This window comes from Cryptomeria japonica, chromosome 7 (assembly GCF_030272615.1).
Source record: "Cryptomeria japonica chromosome 7, Sugi_1.0, whole genome shotgun sequence".
Classification (NCBI taxonomy): Eukaryota; Viridiplantae; Streptophyta; class Pinopsida; order Cupressales; family Cupressaceae; genus Cryptomeria; species Cryptomeria japonica.
In genome coordinates, this window is record NC_081411.1 from 263167318 (window position 1) to 263182132 (window position 14815).

The window sequence follows — 14815 nt, forward strand, 5'->3', positions numbered from 1 at the left end:
AGTCCAACAGACTCCTTCCTTTTGCTGCCAAAACTCTTGGCTATTCAACTTCTCCTTAAAAGCTCTTTAAGAGTTGATTGTAATTCATTTGTAGAGGTTAATTTCTGGAGCTGCTTGCAACTGTGTATATGTAAACTAGATTGGTGATTAATAGAGTGATTCCCCTGCTTCAAGTGTGGATGTAGGCAATTGTCGAACCACGATAAATCTGTGTCTTACTTGTTTGTGTTGTGCGTTATTTAATTCTATTTATTTGCTATTTAAATTCATTTCTTCATCCTAACACCAATTACCTACTCTAGAGATCTTCCGCAGAGGGTGACGACATCTATTTCTGAAGAGTTGTCTAGTCTTTTGCAAGTGTTTGGAAGAAATTAAATATCAGCTAGTGCAATTGTATAGAGGGGATGCAAAATGTTTCACACAGTTCTAAAAATTCAAGCTTTTGGAAAAGATCAAAGCTGTTCTGGACTATTTAAATTACAATTCTAATTCTTATTTAGTACAAGTTTACGAGCTATTGATATTGTATATTGTAGAGCATTGCTATATTGTATAATCATATATTCTTCTTTTCACTTCCCTTTGAACTGTTATTCTTTTACATGTAATCAACTTTGTTCAATACAAAAAAAAGTTGTTTTTTATTAATTATTTATCTTCTAAGAAAACGAATTATAGCAACAATTTTTTATTGATTAAATGCACCTTTCAATTATTTTAAATAATTTTTAAGAGTTTACATTTTTTATTTTTAATAAAATAGTTGAAACTAAATTTGGTAATTGCTATTGGATATATTTAAAAAAATTATTTTTAATAGTTTTTAAAAATATAATTAACATTTTATAATTGAAAAGAAAAGCAATAATTAAAACAATTAAGTGTTTATAAAATTCAAATATGATAAGGGATTAGTCTTGTATTAATAAGTTGAAATTAATATTTGTAGTCTCATGTTTTGAAGATCTAATGAAAGATTATCCAATCATGCAACAAAAGACACAACACATAATGGAACTCAATTGATACAATAAAAGACAAAATAGATTTTTATTTATTCACAATGATGGATTACATTACACTTTGTTACAATAGACTTACAACACGAGGCCTTTCTCTTCATACATACACATGTTAAAATTACATACATATTACTTCATTCTCAAATGATATTTCTATGTTCTTCAGTTTGTTATCAATCTTCTACAAAGATAATGAAATAAGTCTTTCAAATATAAATCTAATGCTAACTACCGTCAAATGGCTAGGAGTAATGCTTATATAGTGAATCCTAGCATTAAACAAGGAAAATTTAGCCCATGCTTTAGGAGAACTCTAGGCTTGCAATTCAATTAGTAGCTCTAAATTCAAATCTATCATGTACACAATGTTGCATGGATATTGACATGGCTTTATCTTCACATAGAGTGCACCATCAAGAAATGACTAACACAGCTTCAACTTCTCATAGTGTGCAAAGGACTTAAATAGCTTAAGCTTCCCATAATATACACCATCAACAAAGGACGAGATTTCAGTTATGAAACTTCATATTATACAAGTTATTTAGTGGGGATTATTTTTTCTTAATGGTCTTAAAATTGGTTTATAAAATTATAAAAATATAATAAAAAATAAGAAATATATTAAATGTTTAGGAATTTAACCTTTTAAATGGGAGTGATATAAAAAAATGACTTAGTCATTAGTTCTTTATTTTATAAAAAAAAATCTAGTAGTCATATTTGATAGAATGTACCTTTCAATTATTTTTAATAATTTAAAAGAGTTATAAATTTTAATTTTTTAATAAAATAATCAAAATTAGGTTTTATTATTATTATCATATGGCTAATTATTTACAAATATTCTATTATACAAGCATTAACATGAGATTAATACAAGCTCTTGTGAGCAACCATGAGATGAGACTCATTTTAGCTCCTTTCAAGCAACCATAATAGAAACCGCTTCCATACTAGAAGCTAACTATTTACTAATTGCTATTGGATAAGTGAATAATTTTTTTATTGTTTTGTAGTTTAAAGAAAATATGATTAATATTCATGAGGGAAAATATAGTAATTATTATTTTTTAAAGTGTTTATAAATACCAACCAAGATAATCAATTGACCTTTAAAGTTGAAATTAATATTGGTAGTCAAATAAATGTTTAAAATAGAATAACTCAAATAATAGTAGAGGAATATTTTACTATAACATCATTATCTTAAAAATTTGGAACCTATTAAATGACAATTTTAGGACTTAGAAAATTGATGTCTAGTGTTTGGGTTCACTTCTCATATTTGTGCCTACAAATCTAAAAATAACATGTAAAATCAAATCATTCAAGTATTTATGGTTTGAGGGTCTAATGAAATTTTATCCAACCATGCAGCTAAATACACAACACGTATTGGAATTCAATTGACGAAGTAAAAAATAGAATTGAGTTTCATTTATTCAAAATGATGAAATGCATTATACTTTGTTACAATGCACTTACAACATGCGGCCTCTTTCTTTCTACATAAATACATGTATGTATGCATGTATGCATTTTGTGTTTGTGTTTGTGTACGTATATGCACACACATGGCAATTATTGAATTCTAAATTGGTATTTCAATCTTCTTTAATTTTCTACCAACTTCCTACAAAGGTGATGAAACAAGTCTTCCAAAACTAGAGCTAAAGATAACTACCTTCCAAGAGTGATTCTTATATAATGAATCTTAGCCTTGGAATTTGATCTAGATCAACCATAAGGTGGTGCAAAGTTTGAACTTTATATAGCTAACTACTTTAAAATGACCAAGAGTGATGCTTATATAGTGAATATTAGCCTTAGGAATGATCGATCAATCATATGATGTTATATCATAATGTTCTTTTGGTATTGAGTACATTTGTCATTTTCTTGGGAGCTTCATGATAGTCTTATTTTGCACTTGGAGCTTAGTGTGGATTGATCAACTGTAGGTACTCATGGATACTTGGAGACTTGGGTGATGCTAGGAGATCTCTTATTTTTGGAGATCATGTGTTGGTATAATTACTCTTTGATGAATTATCAATGAGAAGACCAAGGACCTTACACCTATGTTGGACGTGAGTTCAACATGGACCTATAAAGGAGATTATACTTAAAGTGAGTCATGATGACTTGTTTATCCTAGAGGAGCATTCTCATTTCCCACTCCCAGTCTACTCAACAAATAGTCATTTACGATGTGTTTTCCATTCTATTTCTAGATGCATTATGTTTTATACTTTATCTTCTCATAAATATGGATCTTGAGCTATACTTGGTTTTTGTTTGGATGTTGAGATGAAGGAATCTCAACTTTTGAGTCCTAGAATCAATTATTTGGATTATATTTGATGAATATTTCATGATATTCTAAGTTGCTAACTTTTATAGTTGGCATATCACTTTATGGGGCATGTATGGGAGGTTATTCCTACATGTAATATGAGGAGAGCTCAAAGGAGAGTCACTTGTCACTTGGACACTCATTTGGAGAGAGGAGTTTGTAAAAACTTCTCAAAGGTGCACTTTGGTGACATGTGTCCTGACATTGTTGAGTTGACTACGACAGGGTCCTATTGTTTAGGAAGTTAGTACCCACTTGGAAGACTCAAGCTTGGAAGTTTCTATTGCGAGTTGGGTTATGCTTGGATGTAGTTTCTATTTTTGTGTCAAATCTACATGGAATGTGGATGCCTTTGGAGGTGTATTTAGTTTTGGCAGGTGCTAGTTGCATGTGGCACCTTCATGTGGCATCTTCACGATCGGGTGTTGTATTTTAGAAATTGATGCTTTGTGCATTGTAAGCTCTATAAATAAAATTATTTTCTAAAGGAATTGAGAGGAGAAATTAATTCTTGGGGGTTATGTTGTTGGATTTCTTTCAAAAATGTAACAACATGTAAATATCCATGTAAAGGCCTAAGGTCCGAAAGTGTATTATTAGCATTGTTGCTAAATAATGCATTGGCTATGTGTTTTGGAGTGTGGGGATTTTTACCAAAAAGGGTTTTCCCCACATATATTAGTGTTTTGTGCTCTATCTCTATTTTTTCATGTTTTATGATTCTATGCTTTGAATCTAAATGTTGTAATGTTGTTGAAACCTACTCTATCTAAAAAGATATATTAATTGCAACTAATTTCCTTTGAGGATTTAATTGTGGGAAATAAACTATCAGGGATAACTTTAAGAAACCACCCCCCGGGCAATTGTGTAAAATCCTGGTAAATCAGACATTATTTTTGGGGGGAAATTTTCGTATGGATGGTGAAAAAAAAATTTAAATGGGGAAAAAAATTATTTTGTATTGGCGATTTTTTTCTAGGGTACAAAAATTCCATAAATTTCTGGTGAATAGTACCTTGTTCTATGGGGAAACTATTTATTGTGGGAGGCGAATAATTTTTGTTTAAAGGAACAAATATATAATTGTATGAGCAAAAATGTTTACTCCAAAGGAAAAATTATTTAAATGTATTGGCGATTTTTATCCACCGCTTGAAAATTATTTAATTTGTTTTGGCAAATATTTTGTTATTTATGGTACAATATATAATTCATTGGCGATTTCATGAATTCATTGCCATTAATAGACAAGGCACATCACATCACATAATTCATTGAGTCCGGACTCTGCACGATGTATCAATAAGCACGGCCTCTTTGACACATGAAGGGTGACACATACCTAAAATCTATCAATGATTTTAAACCGTTCGATGATCGTAGATCAATGGCTGAAGTTTTATTTTGGCCCAATTTTTTGAAGAGAACATAGCTCACCAGAATGTGCTCGGAATGTAATTGTATTCAATAGACACATGTCAAATGTCATGAATCATGATCGATAATTTCATTCATTTAATATATATCTATTCACTTACGGCAATCCACTCTGTCCCCACAACTTCCAATGTGATACTTCCCAATTTGATATAGGTTCATAGCTGTTTCCATTTTCGCACAATAGTGCATTTATGGGAAAGATTTGCAGAGATACGAAAGATTTAAATTTTTTTATAGCAATTAATATTGTTAAAGAAGTAATTATTACAATCAAGAGCTTCAACAATTAATATACGATCTCTGCTTCTTTCATCTTCAATTAGCCTTTGCTCACGGTATTTTAGGTTTATAGGCTCATTGCTCAGGTTGTTTAATTTGTTAATCTATTTTCTCAAGATGGACACTCCCATCCACTTGAGAAGCATTTCTATAGAGGACCAAAGGGCCTTTCTAGGCTCAGTTACAGACCCAACCCTCCAATCAGTCTGCAAGGAGGTTGGGTCGTTCACCAATGAGGTTGTGTAGATGGTGCTGGGTAGAGAATTTCTGCGAAATGAAAATAGGTACCGTGTTAACATGGACCTTACATCCCGCTTCTTAGCGTCTCTTCTGGACCTGGGAGGAGAAAAGGTGGATATGCTAATGCTGTTGAGGAAGGTTTTTAAGGAAGACTTCCTCGGAGATGACATTACTCTTATCATTCTTGTAGAAGTAGGGGTGGGGATCCCTTGGGCGAGTGATTTATCCAAGCTTCTCCTCCCTAACCAAACACTGTCAGTGGCTAGGCAACCGTTTCTCCTAAACCTAAATGCAGAGCAACTGACACATCACAGAAAATGGGCACGGATTGGCAGGGACTTCCTCCGTAAATGGTTCCTCCTAGATGACTTTCCAAACTATATGTGGATTGAAGAATTCTCTTAGCTTATGCTGTCCAAAGAATTCTACATGGAAGGAGGGCCAGATTCTTAGGGCAAAATTGTAAACAATTCCACTACCTGTGCCCTAGCCCCGCCCCCCTGTAGTTTTTTTTTCCTATGTCCTTGAACCCTAACAGGCTGCTAGTGGCTCACTCATTTTGGCTTTTAAGTTTTTGGGGGACTCAAGTCTCAGACGAAAAAATTATAAATTTCAAAAGCATAAATATTAATGATAATTTTTCAAATTCCAGTTTGTTTCAATTTACCTCTTACAGTCTTAGACTCTTATGGATATAAAAATGCTTTCTATAATTCTCTTTCATTTTTATTAATTAATTTCATTCAAATGCTTTTTGTATATGAGCTACGTTATTTCAATTATTTGTTAAACAATGGAAATAAATTTAATATCGTGATCTTTTTTATGTAATGCTATAAAAAAAAAATTCAATTCATTCCATTAATTATTTGTACATTGATTATGGTCGATTATAATTTTATAAATATATACTATATAGTCATTCAAAATACAAAATTTCAAAAGTTGCAAGATACAAAAGTTTATCGGTAAAGGTTTTTTAATTCAATTAATTGAAAACTTTCAAGATACAAAATTTGCCCACAACTTATAGCAAGCAGACAAAAAAACTAGTTCATTGCCGATAGGCCGCTCACTCAGTCTCACTATCCCCCTGGGATGCCTCCTCCCAGTCCCTTCCCTCCTCGGAGGTAGATGCTTTGGCTTTCCCTTTTGTCACTTCAGCTTTCATTTTTGGAATGCAGTTTAGGAACCCGAAGTCAGGGTCGCCCTCCAAGCTTGCCAGTAGCTGTATGGCCCTTCCTTCTTCAGCCCTATCTCTCAATGCCCTACCAACCTCCATCCTTGCCACCACATGCAAAGCATTCAGGACTTCATCCACCCTCATTAATTTAACAAAGACTTTCATCGCTTCCCACCCCACTCGGGCTTGTTCATGGCACTAGTAATTGATTTCATCCTCTGGGCCACGAATAAAAGGAAGCAAATACTCCTGGTCATCCCCTTAATTTGAATGCCAACTCCCGACACCACCCACTCCAAGATTGAATCCAGGTTAATCAAAAACTCCCCATCAATCAAATTGACCAATGTGGGTTTTACATTTTCCACTTTCGGTTTGAATTCACAGGCCCACGCCATAATCAAAGAGTAAACCTCCATATTAGTTCGATACCGGTGACAGATATGTGTCACCTCCTCCACAAGCATCATTCGAGCTGCCGCCCACAACTTCACCTCCTTAAACCTGAACAATCCTTGCATTTGTTTATCAGATACTTTTCCCAAAAAGGGCACCAATTTCTTGTCTATTCGAAGTGTGAAATTTGATAACTCAATGATGAACCACTAGTACCAAACCGGTACTGAGAGGGGGGGTGAATCAGTACAAACACAAATACAGTCCAAAACCGGTTTGACAGCAAATGCTCCAAATGACTGACAAATAGGGATACCACTAAAACAAAGTGCAACCGGTAACATCCAGTATAGCTCAATCAGTCATGAACCAGTCACTCAATAAGCTTTCCTCTTAGCTCAATACTACAGTATCATTATATTCTCATGCATAAACAAGTAAACTTAACCACTAGATCTTCACAACAGTGAGTTCAATATGTTTTATAGACAGGCATAAAACATAGAACCTTCATGTGCTTAACAGGTCAGACAAAGCATCACAAGACAAAAGCATTTCACATGACACACATATTTTTCATGTGGAAACCCAATTGGGAAAAACCACGGTAGGGATGAATACCCACAAGCTGCTTTTTGAACTCTTTAGAAGTCTGCTCTGCTCGGAGCCTTGTCCGGTTAAGGACATTACAATAGGTTCTAGTAGGAACCGATCCTATTAGGGATCACCTGGTTAAGGGATACCCGGTTAAGGGTTAAACCCAGTAGGGTCACCTTGTTAGAGGATTTCAAGAACTCAATAGCTAAAAGGATCTCCTAAGCTCTCTAGCTTCTCAAAACTCATTAGCCTCGAGTTACCCGGTTAAGGGATTTGAATCAAGTCAGTTAAGACCACCCAATTTAAGTGATTTTGAATCAAGCCAGTTAAGGCTACCCTGTTAGGGGATTTTACAACTGTTGAAGTGGTTAGAGATCAACAGGTATTACAATGATATGTCAACAACACTCAATGCTAATGCAGATCCGTTTAGGCTCCTCTTTTCCTTCTGCACATTCACTTTGCAGGTATCTCTTCTCTCCTTTGGTCTGGCAAGAATCACGTATCACTTCCCTTGGATACACACTCACAACTTTTGCCAACAACCTCAAAAAGAAACACAAAATCGACCTTATAGGAAACATACAGGTCGGTAGCAAAAACCCTAAATCCTAACCTATTAGGTTAAGCAATTCAAACGGTTTGATCTTGACCATTGAATCATACTACATTAAATGCAACAATCTTGAATCGATCTCAAGACATTCTCCATCATCCATTATCCACCGATTTCTTGGCGGCTAATAACCCATCACACGTTATCACCGTTTGGCAGACTTCGCACATTCCCGAGCTAGATAGGAATATTCTTCTTCATGCAAGATCCTTCACGCGCATAGAGCTTACGTGGAAACATGATCTGTCCTCCATCATACTGCTTACTCATCACACAAAGATCACCGATTGAGTCACACAGACTTGAGGTACTCCAACCGGAAACCCCAAAGTGGAAGCTACCTACCAACTGGTAGTCATACAATGCTTCCATGTGCCAGTTCTCATAACTACATGTCGGTTCACCTTGAACAAATATGCTGCTTCACTTTGGCATATAAACCAGTTCATACATATGTCGGCTCCTCTCTCTATTCACCTATCACATGTGTAGGTTCACACTATGTCTCATATTGACATCAATGACAACGTCCAATATCATTATGTCTTCATGTCAGTTCACATAATGCCAACAATCTCCCCCTTTGGCATTGATGGCAATATACAAAAGATATCTTCTCTGCTTCACATCTTCTCCCCATTTGCTATAGATATCTTTTCGCTTCACTCCTTCTCCCCCTTTGACAACATTGCCAAAGTGGAGGTACAATCATCACTGTTTCATCATGCTGCTCCCCATGAGGAGTAGCATCCTTCAACACACTAGTCAACCAAAAATTTGTCTTTCCAGTACCTGACTAATGTGGAGCAATCACTTTTAGTTCACCTCCGGAAGGGGCAATACCCCTAATTCACCTCTCAAATGCACAAATGTTGTCTTTGGGAGAGGCTTGGTGAATATGTCTACTAACTGCTCCTTACTGGACACATGCTTTAGTGCAATCTCTTTATTCTGAACCTTTTCCCTCAAGAAATGATACTTAAGCTTAAAATGCTTAGTTCGAGAATGTAAAACCAGATTCTTTGATATATTGATAGCACTTGTGTTATCACAAAATATACTTACCGATTTAGATACAAGGATCTTGAAGCCTTCCAGTACATGCTTCATCCAGATTGTCTGAGTGCAGTTCATGAAAGCTGCAACATACTCTACTTTTTACTCATCCATGAGACCAGTCTACCACCGAGAAAGAATGCACCACCAGTTGTGCTTTTCTGGTCATCCACATTGCCTATCCAATCAGCATCTGTGAACACTTTCAGATTGAAATTATTGTTGTATGGGTACCACAATCCATAGTCAACTGTTTCCTTCAGATACCTAAGAATCCACTTGACTGCAATCAAGTGAGATTCTCTTGGACTCTTTTGGAATCTTGCAGTAATGCCAACTGCATGTGCAATATCCGGTCTGCTATTCACTACATAACACAACTTACCAATCATTGATCGGTATTCCTTCTCATCAACCAGTGCAGAATCATCCTCTTTTGTCAATTTTCAACCGGTCACCATCGATGTACCAACTGGTTTGTTGTCTTCCATGCCAAAAGTCTTCAACACCTCTTTGACATATTTGGACTGAGTGATGAAGATTACATCTTCCATCTACTGGATCTGCGGTCCAATGAAGAACTTAATCTCCCCTATGAGAGACATCTCAAACTCTTTCTTCATCTCATCAGCAAACTCATGACTCATCTTGTCATCTCCACCAAAGATGATGTCATCAACAAAAACTTCATAGATTAGGATCTGATCTCCTTCAGACTTCAAGTAGATATTGCTATCTTCACTTGTTCTCTCAAATCCAATCTTCACAAGATGGGAATGTAGGCACTCATACCATGCCCTAGGTGCTTGCTTTAGACCATATAATGCTTTATGTAGCCTACATACCATGTCACTATCTTCAGACAGGGCAAACCCATCTGGTTGCTCAATATACACCTCCTCTTCAAGTACACCATTTAGGAATGCAGATTTTACATCCATTTAATATACCTTGAACCTCTTAAAAGCTACATATGCAAGAAGCATACGAACTCCTTCCAATCTGGCTACAAGAGCAAAGGTTTCCCCATAGTCTTCACCTTCTTCTTGAGCATATCCTTTGCATACCAGCCTGGCTTTATTCCTAATCACTGTGCCATCCTCATTCAACTTATTTCTGAACACCCATTTGGTGCCAATGACATTTTTATGCTCTGGTCTAGGTACCAAGGACCATGTACCATTTTTCTCTATCTGGTCAAGTTCTTCTTCCATTGGCTTGATCCAGTCTTCATCTTTATGAGCCTCTTTGAATGACTTAGGCTCAAATTCAAAAATCATACATGAGTTTTCTCTGATCTTTCTTCTAGTAAGGATTCCTGCATCCTTATCACCTATGATCTGCTTGGGATCATGATTCAATTTGATATACTTGTAGCATCCTAAAATTGTGACACTTGCAATTTCGACCGCATTTGGGTCTTCACGATGGCGATGCAACACTGAACCTGAATGGAGACCCCAAAACTTGTTCATGACATCAAAAACTGCATTTTTTAGCACCCTGGCCTGATCCTCCTTGCACCCCGCTGTCCCTGGAGGTGGGACCATGGCGCCCAGCACCCTGGTCCCCCAGGACCATGGCACCCAGCGCCCTGGTCCCTGGCCCTATTTTGGGCCCGGTCTCTTTTGGGGCCTCGGGTCTTTATGTTTGCAAATTGGAAAATAGTCTTTCCTGGTCGGCCTAAGGTCAGAAAAATCAGTCTATCAACTCTAATTGACAAGTATATAAACTACATTTCCTCTCCCATTTGAAAGATGGAAAAAAAGGCGGAAGCGATACTCAAACATTCAAGCATTCAAGCATTCAAGCATTCCTTCAAGCAATTGATCATTCTAAGTCTCCATTCAAGGCTAAGTGTTGCATCCAAGACAAGGATTCAACCATTGAAGAGGAGATCACATACAACATACAACATACAACATGCAACAACATTTACACCTTCGAATGTAAGAATACAAACATTCTTACAACAAGGTACTAGTACTTGTTTTACATTACAATCATTTACATTTACAGCATTCTCATTTCTTGGTTAATTCCAAAACCGGGGTTTGACCTAAGGGCAAACCCCTAATCCCTAACCCCCCAATCATCTTCGCTTTTCTGTGTGTAGGTTGCAGGTACGTGACTGTAATTGAAGATCTGGAATCCTTGTGCAGAGACGAACAGATCCCTCTTCGTTTCGCGGATTTTTCGGAGGATCGTGTGCACGCCGAGCACCATCGTCCTGTCAACTTTCACTCAAATTTGCAAGACAGCATCGTCTCGACATTTTACTACTAATTCCAGGTCCGCAGCTTCATCCTATATCCCTATCTCAGTTTATAAGTGAATCTTTCTCACTTTTCATGCATTCCTAGCTTAATCATTCTATCCATATTCTTTACAAAAGAGGGTAGCCTTGCTGTCTTAACCCTTGAAACTCATTTAGAATCTAATCTTGCATTGTGTGGGATTGGATCTTGTGGGTTTCAACCCCTCTTTTGAATGTAAAGTCTCCCCTAAGTGAAAACCGTCAACCCTAGTGACCTCCTTCCCCTCTCCTCGAAGTGGTGGGGGGGAACACTTAGGGTTCACTCGCGATTTTTCGCTTTACATTTTGGTGAACCCGACGTGAACATCCTTTCTGATTATTCATGGTTAGATCTGAAAATTGGATGCCTTGATTACATTTCCATGTTTGATCTTTTGCAAATTTTATAGGTTAATTGCATAAAAACCCTAAATTTCCTTTTTAGTAATTGAGCTTGTGAAATGTTTAATTGTTGATGCTTGTTTCAGATCTATCCTTCTATTACAAATTATCAATTCATATTTGTGCTTTAATTCTAAAAATTAAGTGGTTAAGTGTCAAAACCCTAATTTTTAAAACCCTCTTGATTCAACCTTTGACTGATAATTTCACTGATCAAAACATCTCCAAATCAGCTGTAACTTTGGATTCCGCAACAAAATCATAATATCTTTCATCCCTGAAAATTTGGAAAAAAGTTGCGAGGACCGTGTGCACCCCGAGCGCCATCATCCTTGACATTTTTTCTGAAATTTCGGGAGTTAGATCTTACTGTATTTTTCTGCTAAAATTCAGAATTTTGGTTGATTTCATCAATTCTAACACTTTCAAAATTAAAGTCAAAGTTGGTCTAGTGATTGCTTGGATTAAGGCTTCTAATCATTCAAAAATTGTTGAAATTGAAATTTTGTGTCAAAATTGTGTTCTTACTGTCCTAAATCTGAAAAGTGTGTTGGCATTCATTCGAAGTTTTAGTGCTTTATTCAAATTCTTGCAATTTGTGACTTTTGAAATTAAGTGTTTAATTACAACAACTTTGATTTCCACTTTCAAAATTGAATTTTGCGTGAAATTGAGTCAACTTTTAAATTTCAAAACTTGCATTGCTCTTAGTATTCCCTCTAAAATCATAAAATTCAAAATTTCAGTTTCCCTCTCTTTTTCAAAATTCAAATTTTGCATTTTTCGACAATCTTGCTAGGGTTCAATTTTGAGATTGCAACTTTAATTTGGCCTATCTACGAATCATAAAATCACCCAATTTTTTCAGATTAGCTTTAAAATCATCATAACTTTCATCCCTACAAATTTCAAAAAAAGTTGCGAGGACCGTGTGCACTCTGAGTGCCACAGTCCCTGACATTTTTTTCGAAATTTCGGGAGATTGTCGTGATTGCATTTAACAGCTTAAATCTAGGAGATTGGCTGATTTTACTGAAATTTGCTACCTCTAAATTCAAAATCTTCTCTCTCTCTCTCTAATGCATGAGTTTTACAACAATAAGCCCTTCTTACACTATTCCCGTTAGACGAAGCCTTAGAATTAAGTCTTTCCAAGGTTTAATTACTGAGGAGATGGAACCTAATTTGAATAGCCTTTTTAACGAGGACACGGCTAATTCCTCTAATCCTCCTAATGATGAAGAAGCTCTCCATGAGGTTTCTGTAGAACAACTTTCGAAATTGCATAACCAATTTGATGATTTTCAGCAATGGATGTCTCAAGAGTATCCTGATAGTCAAGCTCTTCCTTTAATTGAGGGTCTAAAATGTATGGTTCAAAGTGATAAGAATGGAATTGATATTTTGTGTAGTATTGCACACATTGTGGATTCGAATGTGATGCCTATGAAGAGTTGTGCCGAAACTTTAGGTTATACACAACCTCCTACTCAAGTCAATCATTCTATTCATTTGACAACTTCTATTGCTAGCATACCTACCTTTACATCAAACATAATGACTGCTTCTATACAAGACATTCCGCCTATGATCACTAGTCATGGGGGCAATCCTTCTTCAATTAACCGTCTGCCTTCATTTAATCCGACTTCTTCATTCATTCCTTCAATGAGTGTTCCTATTACATCTCCACAAATGAACATGACACAAGGGGGCAATTCATTCAACCATTCCATTCCTCCTTGTAGTGTTCCTCCTTTCCAATCCTCTCCTATGACTAACTATCATAGTGTCCCGCCACCTTACTCTCTACCTTCTTTCAATAACATAACACCTCCATCTCAATCTAACATGTCTAATATGAACTCTTCGACTGAAGCGACCATTAACAATCTTGCACAAACTGTCTCTTCTTTACAGCAACAAATTGCCTCTATGAATCAATCTAAGTTTAGTGTGCCCACATTTGATGTTGCGAACCCACTTTCTCTTGACATTGTTCGAGCTATCCCTCCTAAACATGTTGAAATCCCACATTTGGAGCTTTATAATGGTAAAGGTGATCCTCTAACACATGTTAAGACTTTTCAAACAATATGTACCGATTTTGCTTATGACCAAAGGTTGCTTGCAAAACTGTTTACTAGAACATTAAGAGATAAAGCCCTACAATGGTATTGCTTGTTGCCTTCTTATTCTATTACTTCTTTCGAACAAATTGCAAATGCTTTTATTCAACAATTTCAAAACAATATAAGTCCTAAAGTTACTTTGATTGATTTAATGCATTGTAAACAAGGTGTTAAAGAAAAAGTGACTGATTTCATTGGTAGATATAACCATTTGTATGCTCAAATTTCTTTTCCAGTGCCTGACAATGATATTCAAAGAATCTTTATTTCTAATTTACAAAAAGATATTCGAGATAAACTTCTGTTTTCTGAGTTTACTTCTTTCCAACAGTTGTGTGCAACTCTTCACAATTATCAACTGACTGTGAGTCAAATGGAACAATCACATCCTATGGCTCCGAGTGATAAGGGTGATAGTAGTCAACAACCATTTGGGAAGTTTAAACCGAACAGAGAGTCTGTTAAATTCAATGAAAACATCATCAACAACAATGTGAATGGAGCATCAGGTGTGCCTCCTATTTCTAAGTTTTTCAAGAAAGAAAGAAAGTTTACTCCTTTGAATGAATCATTGCATAGTATTATGAATAAGTTATTGGAACAAAATGTGCTTACTCTTCCTCCTATAAGGCAAATCGATCCTACAAAGATTAATTCACCCTATTTTGATAACAAATCTTTTTGTCAATTTCATCGTCAACCTGGGCATGATACTGAAAAATGTTTTGCTTTAAAGGGTAAAATTCAAGACTTGATTGATAATAATACTATCTCTGTTTCTGGAGTGAATG